Source organism: Nannospalax galili, unplaced genomic scaffold (assembly GCF_000622305.1).
Source record: "Nannospalax galili isolate Female #2095 unplaced genomic scaffold, S.galili_v1.0 scaffold167, whole genome shotgun sequence".
Classification (NCBI taxonomy): Eukaryota; Metazoa; Chordata; class Mammalia; order Rodentia; family Spalacidae; genus Nannospalax; species Nannospalax galili.
Genome location: NW_008358534.1, coordinates 3702319 through 3718419, shown reverse-complemented (window position 1 = coordinate 3718419; position 16101 = coordinate 3702319).

Below are 16101 nucleotides of genomic sequence, written 5' to 3'. Positions count from 1 at the left end.
TTTCAATGGGAATGCTTCCAGTTTTTCTGCATTTAGAATGATGTTGGCTGTGAGTTTGTTGTATATAGCTTTAATTATGTTGAGGTATGTTCCCTCCAGTCCAATTCCCTCTAGGACTTTGAACATAAATGCATGCTGAATTTTGTCAAAAGCTATTTCTGCATCTATTGAGATGACAATGTGGTTTTTGTCTTTGAGTCCATTTATAGGATTAATGACCTTTATTGACTTGCATATATTGAACCAGCCCTGCATCTTTGGGATAAAGCCTACTTGATCATGGTGAATGATCTTTTTGATGTGTGTCTGTATGCAGTTTGCAAATATATTGTTGAGAATTTTTGCATCTATGTTCAATACGGATATGGGTCTATAGTTTTCTTTTTTGTTGTGTTTTTACCTGGTTTGAGTATTAGAGTGATGCTGGCTTCATATAAGGAATTTGGGAGTTCTCCCTCTGTTTCTATTATTTTGAATAATTTAAGCAGTATTTGTTGGAGGTCTTCTTTAAATGTCTGGTAGAATTCTGCTGTCAATCCATCTGGGCCTGGGCTTTTTTTAGTTGGGAGGGTTTGTATTACTGTTTCAGTTTCCTCATATGTTATGGGTCTGTTTAAACTTTTAATCTCTTCTTAGTTTAACTTTGGTGGTTCCCATGATTTTAGATATCCATCCATTTCTTTTAGATTTTCAAATTTGGTAGCGTATAAGTTTTTAAAATACTCCCTTATAATGGTCTGGATCTTTTGGGTGTCTGTTGGAATGTTTCCCCTTTCATCTCTGATTTTGTTGATTTGGCTTTGCTCTTTATTTCTTTCGGTTAACTGGGCTAGGCGTCTATCTTGTTTAGGTTTTCAATGAACCAGCTCTTATATTCATTGACTCCTTGTATTGTTTTCTTTGTTTCTATTTCATTAATTTCTGCTCTAATTTTTGTTATTTCTTCTCTTTTTCTGTGTTTGGATTTCATGTGCTCTTTCCTTTCCAGAGTCTTGAGTTGCAATGTTAGGTCATTTATTTGGGGTCTTTCCGGTTTTTTAATGTAGATACTTTGAGCAGTCCTCTTAGGACTGCTTTTAAAGTGTCCCAGGGGTTGTGTTCTGTTGTATTGTCCTTTTCATTGAATTCCAGGAATTATTTTATTTCTTTCTTAATTTCTCCTTTGACCCACTCATTGTTTAGGAGTGTGTTGTTCAATCGCCACAAGTTCTTGTAGTGACTAAGGCTTTGTCCAGTGTTGATTTTGAGCTTTATTGCATTGCAGTCTGATAGAATGCATAGGATTATTTCATTTTTTTGTATTTGTTGAGGTTTGTTTCATGGTCCAGTATGTGATCAGTTTTTGAAAAAGTTCCATGGGGTGCTGAGTAGAAAGTGTACTCTTTGGTGCTTGGGCGGAATATTCATTCAAAAGATGTCTGTTAGGTCCATTTGATGTATGGTATTATTTAATTCAGACATCTCTCTCTTTACTCATTGTCCAGTTGATCTGTCTAATGGAGACAGTGGTATATTGAAGTCTCCTACTGAGTTGGGGTTAATCTGTGTCTTAAAGTCCTGTAGTGTAGTTTTTATAAATTTGGGTGCACCAGAGTTTGGTGCATATATGTTAAGGATTGTAATATCTTTGTGTTAACTGTTACTTTAATCAGAATGAAGTGACCCTCCTTATCTCTTTTGATTAGTTTTACTTTGAAGTCTATTTTGTCAGATATTAGAATTGCAACCCCTCCTTGTTTCTTAGTGCCATTTGCTTGGAATATTTTTTCCATCCTTTTATTTTAAGGTAGTGCCTGTCCTTGAAAGTGAGATGGGTTTCTTTGCAGACAGCAAAGAGATGGATTTGTTTCTCAATCCATTCACTTAGTCTGTGTCTTTTGACTGGGGAGTTCAGTCCGTTGATATTTAAGGTTATTATTAAAGGATATGTATTGGTTGCCATCATTTTCATTGCTGTTTGTGTTCTCTGTCTAATTATGTGTTTCCTCGATTATACCTTTATTTATTTTCTTTCATTGCCCCTGGGGTATAGTTGTTTCTCTCTCTGCTCTCTGTATTACTGCAAGTATTCTTTGAAGGGCTGGTTTTGTGGACATGTATTCTTTCGGGCTATCCATGTCATGGAAGATTTTTCTTTCCGCCTCAACTAGAATAGACATTTTTGCTGGGTAAAGTATTCTGGGATGACATTTGTTGTCATGTAGAACTGGAAATACCTTGGTCCAGGCTCTTCTGGCTTTCATAGTTTGCATTGATAAGTCAGCTGTAATTCTGATGGTTTTTTTTTTTTCCTTTATATGTACCTTCTTTCGCTTGCAGATTTCAGTATTCTCTCTTTCTTCAGTACATTTAGTGTTTTTACTACGATATCCTCTGGAAAGTTTCTATTCTTGTCCTGTCTATTTGATGTTCTGTGTGCTTCCTGTATTTGTATGGGGATGTCTTTCCTTAATTTTGGGAAATTCTCTTCTACAATCCTGTTTAAGATCTAGTCAATACCATTTTATTAGTCTATTTCTCCATTGCTGTGACAAAGCACTCTGACCACTACCAACTTGGGGAGGAAAGGGTTTATTTGTCCTACATCTTCCAGGTGACAGTATATCAGGGAGCCCAAGGTAGGAACTCAGGGCAGGAACCTGGAAGCAGGAGCTGGAGCGTGGGCCACGAAGGGTCACTGCTTACTGACTTGCTCCCTGGCCCCTGCTCAGTCTGCTTTCTTATGCAACACAGGCCCACCTGCCCAGGGGTGGCCCCACCCACAGTGGGCTTGGCTCTGTCACACTACTCAAGAAGATTCCCCATAGACATGGCCACAGGCCAGTCCAATAGAGGAAATTCCCCAATTGAGGTTCCCTCAACCCAGGTGTGTCAAGTTGACACTAAAGCTATTCAGCATAACCACTAACCCGAAATTCCTCTCCTTCCTCTATTCCTATGATCCATAGATTTGGTCTTTTCATGGTGTCCCACATCTCTTGCATATTCCATTTCTGTGTTTTTAAAATTTTTTCCATAATCTTTGCTTGAGTGGTCCAATTCTTCGACTTTATCCTCCAGGATTGGTATTCTGTTTTTCATTTCATTCATTCTAGAGGTGAGGCTTTCCCCTGTTGTTTCAAGTTGGCCTATTGACTTTTGCTCTTCCTTCTTCATTTCTGTCTGAGTTTTCTTCAATGTTTCTATCTCTTTTGTGAATTCATTCAGAAGTTTATCCCTATCTTCTTTTAGTCCTTTGATTTGTTTGTTGGTGTGTTCTTTAAATTTTTTGAATTCCTTTTTCATGTTTATGACTGTTCTTTGAAATTCAGTGTCCTGGGTTATCTCTAGGGAATTCTTCTTGTAGAACTCTTCTACAGGACTGGTGGGAGTTTGGTGGGGACATAGTGTTTTGGCTTTCCATTTTATTATTCTTTCATTGTGATTTTGGCACGTGAGTTTCTTTTGTTGTTTATGATTCTGATATGAGAATTAAGTTGAAGTTTGCTTCTGTTTGTATTATTGGTGTGCTTTTGTTCTTTCCTTATTGGTTATGTAAAGCTGGTTGGTACAGATTTCAGGCTCTCTCAGGTTTTATTTTGGAAGGAATTGATGACTTCAGATCAGCACCACGTGGAGGCAGTATCCAGTCGCTCTCAGGCAGTCCCATGTTGTCTCAGCCCCTATGCCAAACGGAGGCCAGAACCCAGCACTCTCTGGCAGTGGCTAATATCACAGCTGCTACACCAATGGAGGTAGGAGCCTACCCTCTCAGGTTGTTCAGGTGTTTTTTTTTTACGTGTTTTGAGGCTAGGTTTGGTGGAGCACACCTTTGAACTTAACACTCAGGAGGCAGAGGCAGAGGCAGAGGCAGAGGCAGAGGCAGAGGCAGAGGCAGAAGCAGAGGCAGAAGCAGAAGCAGGCAGATCTCTGTTAGTTCAAGGCCAGCTTTGTCTATATAGGGAGTAGTTCCATGCATGTTGGGGCTACAGGGAAACCTTGTCTTAAAAAGACCAGAAAACACCAACAAAAAATAAAACAGTGCTTTGCTCATGAACATAATTTTACTTTTTCCTTTCCATTTTGATGACTTTTATTTCTTTTTCTTGTCTAATTTCTCTGGCTAGATGACTTCTAATAAAATGTCAATTAAAGATGCTGAGAATGGGCATCTTTGACTTGGTCCTGATCTTAAATGAAAGTCTTCATGCTTTCACCATTGCTATAATTTGAATCTGACATATCCTCTATAGATTCAAGTTTTGTATGTTTAGTCCTCAGCTTATGGTGCAGTCTGGGGGTTGGGGAGACTTTACAGGGTAGGGCTTGACTTGCAGAAGTAGGTCATTAGAGGCAGGCTTTTGAAAGTTATACCCACTGCTAATTCTACCTGTTCTCTCTGCTTGCTTGCTGCCTGCTATAACATGAACAAGCTGCATTCTTCTTCTGCCATTGTTGAATCTTTCCAGCTGTCAATGGCTTTTCCACCACCATGAACTGAAATTTCTCTGAAACCATAAGCCCAAATAAGGCCTTCTCTCTTAAGTTGCTTCGTCCAACATTTTGTCATAGTAATGAGTCAAGTAATGAACACAATCATAGAGTATGTTAGGTGGTGGGTTTTTACATGTGACCTTTGTCATATGTGGCCTTATCTTGAATTCCCTTCTAATTCTATTTTGTTTTGTTTTTATCTTGAAAGAATGATATCTTTTCACATTTCTCATTTCTCCTTTATTATATGCATTGATTTTCATATGTCAAAATATTACTACATTCCAGGAATAAAGCTCATTTTGTTGCAGTTTATGTGTTGGATACCTTCACTTGCCAACTTGACACACCTGGGTGGAGTGAACCCCAATTGAGTAATTACCTCCATTGGATTGACCCATGGCCACGTCCGTGGGGCATTTTCTTGATTTTTGAGTGATGCTGGAGGGCCCAGTCCACTGTGGGTGGTGCCAACCCAAGGCAGGTGGTCCTGTATTGTATAAAAAAGGAGGCTGAGCACAGGCCAGAGGAGCAAGCCAGTAAGCAGATTCCATCCATGATCTGTGCTTTGGTTCCTGCACTGAGCTCTTGCCCTTGTTCCCCTCCATGATGAACTATAAGCTGAAGGTGAAATAAATCCTTTCCTCCCCTAATTGGTTTTGGTCAGTATTTTATCACAGCAATAGAAAGTTAACTAAGACAACATCTAATCCTTTTATTATGTTACTGAATTCAGTTTGCTAGTGTTATACTATGGAATTGTTTACAGTGCTGAGGTTCAAAGTCAGGGCCTTGCTCATGTTAGACAAGCACTATGTCACTGAGCTTTGCTTTAATATATTGTTTATATTCATATCTAACAAAAGTTCAGTATGCACAAAAATGATGCATGGCTACTTGGAGACAGTGGTTTACTGAGGATAAATATGAATGAAAATGGGCACTCATAGATGAACTCAACTCGAGCACAGAGCCATAGTCTTGCCCTGCTTCTTCCAGCTCAAGCTCTGTAACCTCCATCATACACTGCTCCTCCATCAGCTGCACCAAACGTTAAGATTCAAAGTTCACTTCCCTAGTCAGTACTCACAGTCATGTCTTTCTAGTTCATTATCAGAGCTCCACCTCCAGTTCCTACTTCAGAACTCTTAGCCCTGCCCCGACTCTACCTTGCAACTTCTGCCTTGTCTTTCTCCTACAGCAGCCCCTCCCCAAATTGTCAGGAATCAAACCTTTATCCCCTTGTCCCCATTTCCTAGGTCACCACTCTGAGTATTCCTGTGGCACCTTCCACCCTGGTTAGACCTCGCAGCCCCGCCCCCAAGTCCTACCTCACATCTCATAGCCCTGTTTCTGCTATAGCACTGCCTTGGCTGTACCTGAACTCAGCATGCTACTGTACTCCTGCAAGTCCTCTGAGCAAAAATCAAAATTCTCCACCCCATCCTCAACTGTAACCTCAGAACTTACAGCCCTGCCCTGCTTCTCCCATACCCTCTCTATCTCTAGTTCAAGTACCCTCAGCCCCCTGCTCTGCACTTCCTCCTTGCCCCGCCTATATTTGGCAGGCTTTAAAGTCCCAATTCTACCTCACCGCCCAGGCATTCCAGTGGCCCCGCCCACCTAAGTTAGTATTCATAGCTCCCTCTAACGCCTCCTACGCCTACGGTCCCGCCCCCATTCCATCACCCACAGCCCTGCTCTTGGTGCCTACCTCGGCACACCCCCCCCCCCCCAGTAGCCTTGCATCACATTTGGTCAGGATCCAGAGCTCTGACCCAACTTCAAATGTCATCCCCTAGGTCAGAACTCATAGCCTCGCCCCTGAAGTCCCTCAGCACAACTCACAGCCCCACCCATTCCCGTGGCCCCGCCCACCAGTTGGAACTCAGTCCTCCAGATTCCACCCACTGCCCCGCCCACATTCCAAGCATTCACGGCCGTGCCCTGCTGCCTAACACGCCTCTTATCCACCACTGCAGCCACGTACCTGTGGCTCAGCTGGGCTCCTCATTGCTGTTCCCCAAGGGCTCCAGGACTCAACTCTCCCAGGCACCTCTTACAGGCCCGCTCCCCAAATGCCTCGTCCGTCACCGTCCCACTGTGCTTCTACAGCCCCTTACCACAGTACGTCAAGATTCAAACCTCTTCCCATACACACCACTCACAGCCCCAGTCCATACGGCTCCTTCCTTCCTTTCTCAGAGGCTCACTTTGCTTCCCTCTAAGCTTTCCTTACTCCCTCTGATTCCACCCCAACGCTCCTTCTGTATGGCCTTATCTTGACCCTTCCTTTGAATCCCCTGGTTTCTTTTCTTTTCTGTCCTGGCCACCTACTGCAGACCCCGCCCTTTACTCTCATCAGAGTTCCTCAGGGCCTGGTAAGTCCAACAGCATCTCCTGGTGGCCAGTCTAGTGTACTGCGTGATCATGCAAGTGAGTGGCTTCCTATACGTAATTAGTATATGGTGCCTGTGGGCCTGATGGGCTGAGTGTGTTTAGACATACAGATACGTGGTGTAACATCTTTGATGTGGGTGCATGTAGTAGCATGACTGTATGTCTGTATAAGTCTCATGAAAAAGGGCTGTTAATGCCTTAAAAATGCCCCCTCGGCAGCTTCCCAACCAGCACTTGGGACAGACCCAACAAATTCTGTTCTCCATGGCGCTCTCCATCTTCTGAACTGGGTGTGAAGCGTGTGAAAGCCATTCATTCTGGACCTGGAGAACTGGCCAGGACACAAGGAGGTGATGGGCTGTGCTGCCTGGTGGCCACAGGTCCTAACCAGTTAAGTGATCCTGAGTATTATGGGCCCACGTATTTCTTTTTAAAAAAAATATTTATTATTGTAGGGGCTGGAGAGATGGCTCAGTGGTTAAGAACACTGGCTGGTCTTGCAGAAGACCCTGGTGAGAATCCCAGCACCCACATGGCAGCTAACAACTGTCTGTAACTCCAGTTCCAGGGGATCCATCAGCCTCTTCTGTCCTCTGCGGGCATTGCATGGCACGGGTGCACTTACCTACATGCAGGCAATACATGCATATACATGCAAAATAAAAATAATAAATAAAATATTAAAAAATATTTACCACTGTCGTGCAATGCTCAAAGAGGTTTGATCCCCTGTAACTAGAGTTATGGATGCCTGTGAGCTGCTATGTGTGTGCTGGGAACCAAACGTGGGTCCCCTGCAAGAGCAGCTGTCTCTCCAGCCCCCAAAGTAATTTATTTCATTATCACATTTTATGCATTGTTTTGTTGATCCTCTAAGACCCCTCTCTCTTTCTTTCTGTTGTGGTGAAACTAGAGCTTTATGCATGCTAGCAAGTAACTTCCGCAGAGCCTTATCACTACCTAGCCCCTCTAACATATTATTTGTTAGAGAGAAAAAGGTGTACACAAATGAGGGAAAATGTTAACATACAGTTAACTGGGTGATGTGATTATAGCCAGCTATTTTTAGTCATTTTCTAAATGCTTGAAATGTACTTTTCTATATGCTTGAAATGTAATTAATTCGTGCATTTAACATCTATAAAATGTGGTTCCTGAACTGGAAAGCATTATACAAATGTTAGACTATTATCATTATTTTTATCACTACTACCATTATTCAGGCAACCTACAGTGAGAAGATAATGCTTAAATTGGATAACAACCAAGATGCAATTCCAGTAGATAGTTATTTTCAATTAGATGTTTCTTTAATTACATATGGATAAGGAAGAGAATTAGTTGAAGATGATCCCATTCTGAATAAACCCACCTAATGCCGGATGTACCAATGGAGAAAAGTTGTACCAAACATCAAAACAACTTCACATTCTCAGAGCCTGACTCAGCTCTTTCTGCTATGAACCCTTCTTTGATCACCCTCCATTCCATTTGCTTTCCTGTGCCCCTGCAGAATTTTATCACAATACTGTTCTCACAAGATTTTTTTGCTGATTTGTTCCTCCTAGTGGACTGTGAGACCAAGAACAGAACTTTCTATTCCACCTGCTATATCCCATGCTGGGAATAGCTCTTGCTTATCTTTATTATTATTTTTTCTTTATGTAGCTCTTGGGTATTAAATATAGGGTTTTGTGGGCTAGGCAGGCCCTCTACCACTACGCTATATCACCAGCCCCTCATTTTTACCTACTCTTTAAGCCTTAGGTCCAGAAAGCCTTTCCTAACTCCCCTAATTGAGTTGAGCCCTTTCTTCTATATTCGATAGACACCTATGTCAATTTCTGCCACAGTGTATATCGTTGTGTGTTACTATCACCCCATGTTTATATTTCTCTGTAGTACCATTAAGTTCCTTGTGGTCAGGGACTTTTTCTTTTCATTGTTAAACAAAGAGACTGGAGCACAGAAGGATCTTAATAATCACAGTTAAGTCAAGAAATGTATCTATTCTGCAATTAAATCTCTCTCTCTATATATGTCATATATATATTTCAGATGTTCTGGCTGAATTAGAATTGAAATGCAACTGTTCTGTGTAGTTGAGTTGAAATTGCCATTATTAATTTGATTCTTAGCATTCAAACATCTTCTTTTAAATTTGATTTTTTTTTAAAAAAGACTTATTTATTTAGCTGGGCATGGTGACGCATGCCTTTAATCCCAGCACTTGGGAAGCAGAGGCAGGCAGATTGCTGTGAGTTCAAGGCCAACCTGGTCTACATAGTAAGTTCCAGGACAGCTGGGGCTACAGGGAGACCCTGTCTCAAAAAGACCAAAAAAAAATTTTGTTTATTTAATATATTTGAATGTTTTGCCTAAATGTATATATGTGCATCATGTGCAAGCCTGATAACCGAAGAGGCCAAAAGATGGTATCAGATCCCATAGAGCTGGAGTTATAGGCAGTTGTGAATAGCCTGATGTGTGTGCTGGGAACCAAACACAAATCCTCTGCAAGAATAATATTTACTCTTAACCGCTGCTCCATGTCTCAAGTCCTCAGCATAGACTCATCTTAAAGACACTAAAACCTATCCGAGAGTGTATCCAGAAGGGGCATATTTCAAAAGGTCATAGTTAACAAGGGAAAGCAACAATTTTGTGATAGCACTTTGTTTTTGTTCATTTTTCTCCAGCTTATCTGATTTTACCAGTAGTTTATGGAGCACACTACCTGGCATAGTTAAGTACTTATTGTTAGTTTTAAAATAACAATCTAATAGGTATTAATACTATTTTCAAAACAAGATAGATATGCACATTTAATCTTTCCTAAAATATATTACAAATACTATTATTACTCCGTGTTACAGATAAAGAAACTGAGACTCAGAAGATCAAGTTGCCCATTGAAGACCCTGAGCACTTAAAACTAGGTAAGTTGTTTAAAAAACCAGAATTCTTAAATATCTCTGCTATATTACGTTTCTTTTTTAAGACATTGTGATGGACAGACTTTAAGTTGGCTTCCAGTGGTTCCTGAATGCAGATGTCCGCTTCCTTGGAGAGTGGGGTCGTTTAGTGACATTTCTAACTCCTGGATTATGGCTGGAATGATAGGATATAACTGCTTTGATTAGGTTAGAAGATATGGCCAACATCTGTCTTTTTGGCACAATCTCTATCTTATTGGCTTAAGATACTATGTTGTAGAAACGTGTGCAAGGATCTTACTGCTAGGCCTCCAGCGTATCAGCTAGAAACTGGGACCCTTTGTTTCACAGACTACAAGGAACTGAATCTTCCCAACAACCATGTGAGCTTGTAAGTCAGTATTTGTCAAGCCAACTTTCAGAAATAGAGAACCAAGCCATGGTAAAAACGTTTATTTTAGTCTCATGAGAGATTCTGAAGAGGAAGGATCCAGTTCTGCAGTGCCCAGATTCTTGACCTACAGAAATAGTCAGATAAGAAATAGTTGATTTATTTTGAGGCACAGGAGTAACAAAAACTCAACAAAATAGCTTAAATACAAAATTGTTAAAAATTATAATATGGGGGCTGGAGAGATGGCTCGGCAGTTAAGAACACTAGTTGTTCTTGCAGAAGACCCGGGTTTGAATCCCAGTACCCGCATGGCAGCTAACAACTGTCCATAACTCCAGTCCCAGGGGATCCGACAGCCTCTTCTGATCTCCGTGGGCACTGCGTGACACAGGTGCACTTACCTACATGCAGGCAATACACGCATACACATAACAAAATTGTAATATGAACTGGAGGCAATTTGGTGGCAATATTCCAATTAAGGAAGTTATTAACTGCCACCATGTACTGATTGGGTCTACACATACTTCTGTGTCTTATTGTAATTATTTCTCATGGCGATCTGGGGATGGGGCCCTCTGGTTTCTTCCACTGAAGGATAATTTTTCACATATTTGGGCACTTTGACTAGAAGTAATTAAACTTTGGGGACTTCAAAAAAAAGAGAGAGAAATATGTTGATGTAAGTCTGTGAAACGGTCATAATTCTTTATGTAGCACTAGATAATTACTACAACTATTAAAGATGCCACTAAAACTAAGCTATACAAGTCCAGACAATGTGGACTTATAAGCTGAGCACTTGGGAGTCAGAGGGGAGAGGATAGTAAGCTCAAGGCCAGCCTGGGGTGTTCGTGAAACGTGTCAAAACAAAACAAAACAAAGCTATACAGTAAATGGATGCAAGCACTATTCACTGTGTGCTATGCACTAGGTGCTTTACATGTATTAACTCACAGTGCCCCTATGAGGAACGTACTTAGATTGTCCCTATTTACTTCTCTGGTGGAGAGGTATTCAAGCAACCTGGTCATATATGTAGATAATGGCGAAACTTAGGTTTATGTCCAGGTCTTCTGGTTCTGAGAATTCTATGTGCTAACAACTCATCTTATAATATCATACTTTCTGAAAAAAATGCATGACAGAACATGGCCACTAAATTAATTCAAAATTTTATTAGTGAACATTTATTTTGAAAGTATGTCTTAAAACAGCCGTACCTAAAAGAAGCTGCATAAGGAAAATCTGTTTTTGCCATTTGGACCAGCAAGAAAGGTCTGTGCAAAGGTGGCTATGAAGACTGCAACTGGATGAAACTTTCATTGAACTCTTAGATATTTTGTTTCCGAATTTAACCAAGTGTTCTCAATTATAATGACAAAGTACACTGCAGTCTACCCTTGAAATGTTTTTGAAAATATTCTATTTTGAATTATGTATGTGTGTCTTTGTCTATCTGTCGGTATGTGCTTGTGAGTGCAGGTCCCTGCAGAGGCCAGAGTCCTCAGATTCCTCCTGGAGCTGGAATTACAGATTCTAATCATCTGCCCAACATAGTCCTCTAAAGAGCAGTACTCACTCTTAACCTCTGAATCCTCTCCCCAACCATGTCCCCTCATGTTTAATTGATATCAGAAGACACAGACTTGACATTTGTTTGATTTCATTTTGTTGTGGAGATAACAACTAAAATAATTTGCCCATTATATTCTTGGTTTTCATATTTGGTCATGGCTGGGGAAAGAGGGATTTGTTTTCTAAGTAAAATATTGAGGTTGACAGTAAGATAAAATAAACATTAGTTTAGAACTTGGGAAATTGTACATTATTTCAACATCAGTAAGTTATCTATTTTACCATAAGTTAAAAACATATTTCTAACAAGAAATATTCAGTCACCAGAAAAAAGCATCTGTCTATTTTTAGAAGTCTGTACGATAAGGAACTCCTGGATGGCAGCATTTTGGGTCCTCCAAATCTCCTAATATGCCCCCCAAAAGCAATGAAAAGTAAAAAGTAACAAGGGAGAGAAACATAAAAGTACGTAAAACCATGCTCTTACAATACCTTGAGAAGAGAGAATACCTCAACATACGTCCAAGTAAAAGAGTAGTGTGTTAGCTTTCATGCTCCCTCCATCCTCTCACTTGCCCTGCTACAAGGTTTTGTGGCAAGGGGAAAACAGAGGTGAGCAAGTAGCTAAAGTACCTAAAGATATATAAAATCACCATATATGTATATATGAATATGAGTATATATATTATATATATATGAGAGTTGTTAAAATACATGTAATCTGAATGGTCAGTTTTTGAAACAAACAGCTTTTATGAGAAAAAGAAAAGGTAAAAATCCATGGAAAAGAGGCCTTTGGCAAATGAATGAAGTAGAAAAAAGGCAGAAGCCAAAATTTGTGTTCAAACAGACAAAAGAGAACTACAGGAGAAGATCACTTGCCTAGCATGTGCGAAGTCTGGGTTCAACCCTCAGTGCTCTGGGAAGAGGGAGAGGGGAAGGAGGGAGGGGAAGTTGGAAGAGAAACACAATAGAACACAGGAAAAGTCTCCATAACCAAACCAATTACTAGGTTTCTGGACTTTGCTATGCTGACAGAAGAGGGCGCCATTAAAGTAGGAATCTCAGTGAATAACAGTACCACAGAATGAACAACAACAAAAAGACTAGCAAATCCATATGAAGTGTTACTGAGAGGGAAATTTATAGCACGAGATACTTAAAATAGAAATATGGAAAGACCTCTAGTCAATAGTTTTATCACCTCAGAAAACTAAAGAAGAACAAAATAAACACAAGAAAAACAGAAGGAAGGAAATAATTAAAAGTAAAAATAAATGAAATTTAAAATAAGATGGCTGAGCCGGGCGTGGTGGTGAACGCCTTTAATCCCAGCACTCAGGAGGCAGAGGCAGGTGGATCTCTGTGAGTTCAAGGCCAGCCTTGTCTACATAGTGAGTTCCAGGACAGCTGGGGCTACAGGGAGACCCTGTCTCAAAAAGACCAAAAAATAAATAAAAAAATAAGATGGCTGGAGAGATGGCTCAGTGATTAAGAGCACTGGTTGCCCTTGCATGGGACTCGGGTTTGATTCCCAGAAACCACATGGCAACTAATAACTGTAACTCCAGTTCCGGGGGATCCAACTCCCTATTCTGACCTCTATGGGCATTCCGTCACACAGGTGTACCTACCTACATGCAGGCAATACACTCATGAACATAAAATAAAATAAATAAAATATTTTTTAAATGAATGAAACAAAAAACAGTTCTTTGAAAATATCAATAAAATTACTGAACATCTGGCTTTATAAAGGAGATACGAAAGAAGTCATGTCTGTCATGATAAAACATGCTTGTGTTCTCAACGCTGGAGACAGGAAGACAGTGAGTTCAAGGCCAGCCTGAGTATATGGTGGGAGCCTGTCTCAAATAATGATGAAGAGAAGGAGAGGGAAAGAGAGGAAGAGAGAGGGAGGGAGAGGGAGAGGGAGAGAGAGAGAGAGAGAGAGAGAGAGAGAGAGAGAGAGCACTCAGAAGTCAATATCAGAAGTCCTTTACATTACAACAGATCCTTTGGCTATTATGTGGAGGAAATCACAGTGGCAAGAATTGCACAGAGGCCTCTAGTCAATAGCCAGAAAGAAGCTGAGGCTCTTGGTTTCATAGACCTTAAACAACTGAATCTTGCCAATAACTCTGTGAGCTTAAAAACAAATCCTTTCTCTGCCAGTCTTCAGAAATAGAGAGCAAAACCTTGGTCATCACTTTGCTTATAACCTCATGAGACTCTGAAGAGGGAGACAATATTCCAAAAACTCTACTCACCAAAATTTTAGAATCTTAGATGAAATGGGCCAATTCCTTGAGAATTCTGAACTTCTAAAACTCAAATATTAGAAGATAAAGATTAAGATTCATTTTTTGGGTTGGAGAGATGGCTCAGTGGTTAAGAGAACTTAGTGTTCTTCCAGAGGACCTGAGTTCAGTTCCCAGCATCCACATGGTGGCTAACAGCATTCCTTAACTCCAGTTCCGGGGAATCTGATGCCCTTTTCTGGATTCCGTGGGTGTTGCATGTACATGATGTACTTACATATATGCAAGCAAAACACTCATACACAGAAAATAAAAATAAATAAAATCTTTAAAAAATATTATAAAAGAATAAGATTAGTTCTATAATCACTTAAAACTTGCTTCTATACCAAAGCTTTCCAGGGCTGGGGATGGAGCTCAGTGGTAGGTGGTTTGCATAGAAGGCACAAGGCCCTTGATTCTGTATTCAGCCCTGAAGAAAATCTTTTATGAAAAAATCATTTCACTGGAGAATATTCCAACTGTCTGAAGAGATGGAGACCAATTCTTGAACTGTTCTAAAAAATAAATGAGGATAATTCACTTGCCAACTCATTATTTTCCTGATAAAAGCAGAAGGTAGTATGAAAAAAGAGAAAAGTACAGCTCAGTATTTGTCATGATCTTAGCTCCAAAAGTTCTCAACAAATTACTAGCAAATCTAATCAAGCAATCAATCAGTAAAATGAATTATAAAACTAGATTAAATGGAGTTTGTTTCAGGATTAAAAAGCTGGAGCAATATTAGAATATCAAGGTAATTTTCCATATTGATGAACTAAAGGAGAGAAATTGATTATATAAAATGATACTGAATATTCATTTGACAACACTGTGTAGCCATTCCTTATAGAAAGACTAAAACCTTCCAGAGGGGCTGGAGGTATGGTGAAATGGCAGAGTACTTGCCTAGCATGCATGAAGCCTGGGTGTAAGCTCAGCATCAGATAAAATAAGAACTCTCACAAAATAGATATGTAAGGGAACCATCTCAACTTTCTAGAGAAACTATACAAACATTGTAGCGAAAACTGAATTCTTTTCCCCTAAGATTGAAAGCAACGCAAGAATTTCTGAATTCTCTATTTTTATTCTTCATAGTAGTAAAAGTCCTAGGTAGTATAATAAGGTAATACATTGAAATAAAATGGATACATATTGGAAATGAATCTATAAAACTGCCCTTATTTTTAAATTTCAATATTTTCTGTATATAAAATTCCAAGAAGTGTACAACAAAGTTTGTACAATTAATAGGTCAATTCAACAAGATCATAGTACAAGATCAACTCATGCAAGTCAATCATATTCCTATCTGTTAGCAAAGAACAGATGGAAATCAGAATTAAAAGTACAATGCAGCTCACGATCACGTCAAATGTTTGCAATTTCTAGATAGAAATCTGGGGACACAATTACAGGATCTTCATGGTAAAAGGTTCAAATGAAATAAATCAAAGAAGACTTACATAAATGGACAACAAACATACTTATGGGTTTGGCTATAATAGAGATGTAAACTCTCAAAATGCCATATATATTTACTGCAATTCCTCTCAAAATTCCAAGAAATTTTTGTAGATATAAACAAGATTATTCTGTAAGCTGTATGGAAAGGCAAAAGAGCTAAAATACCTAAAAAAATAGTACTAGAAAGATTGCTCAGTGGTTAAGAGCACATACTACCTTCTTCTAGAATACCTGAGTTCAATTCCCAGCATCCACATTGGACAGGTGACAACCACCTATAACTCCAGCTCCAGAGGATGTGATGCCTTCTTCTAGCCTCTGAGGGACCCCTCATACATACACACATACATAAAATTGAATTTTTTCTTTCTTTTGGAGACAGGGTCTCCCTGTAGCCATAGAGATCTGCCTGCCTTTGTCTCCCTAGTGCTAGAATTAAATGTGTGCACCACCACGTCCTGCTTGAAATTGAAATTTTTTAAAAAATTAAAATGAATAAAGTGGAGGAACCTTTTTTTTTGGTCTTTTTGAGACAGGGTGTCCCTGTAGC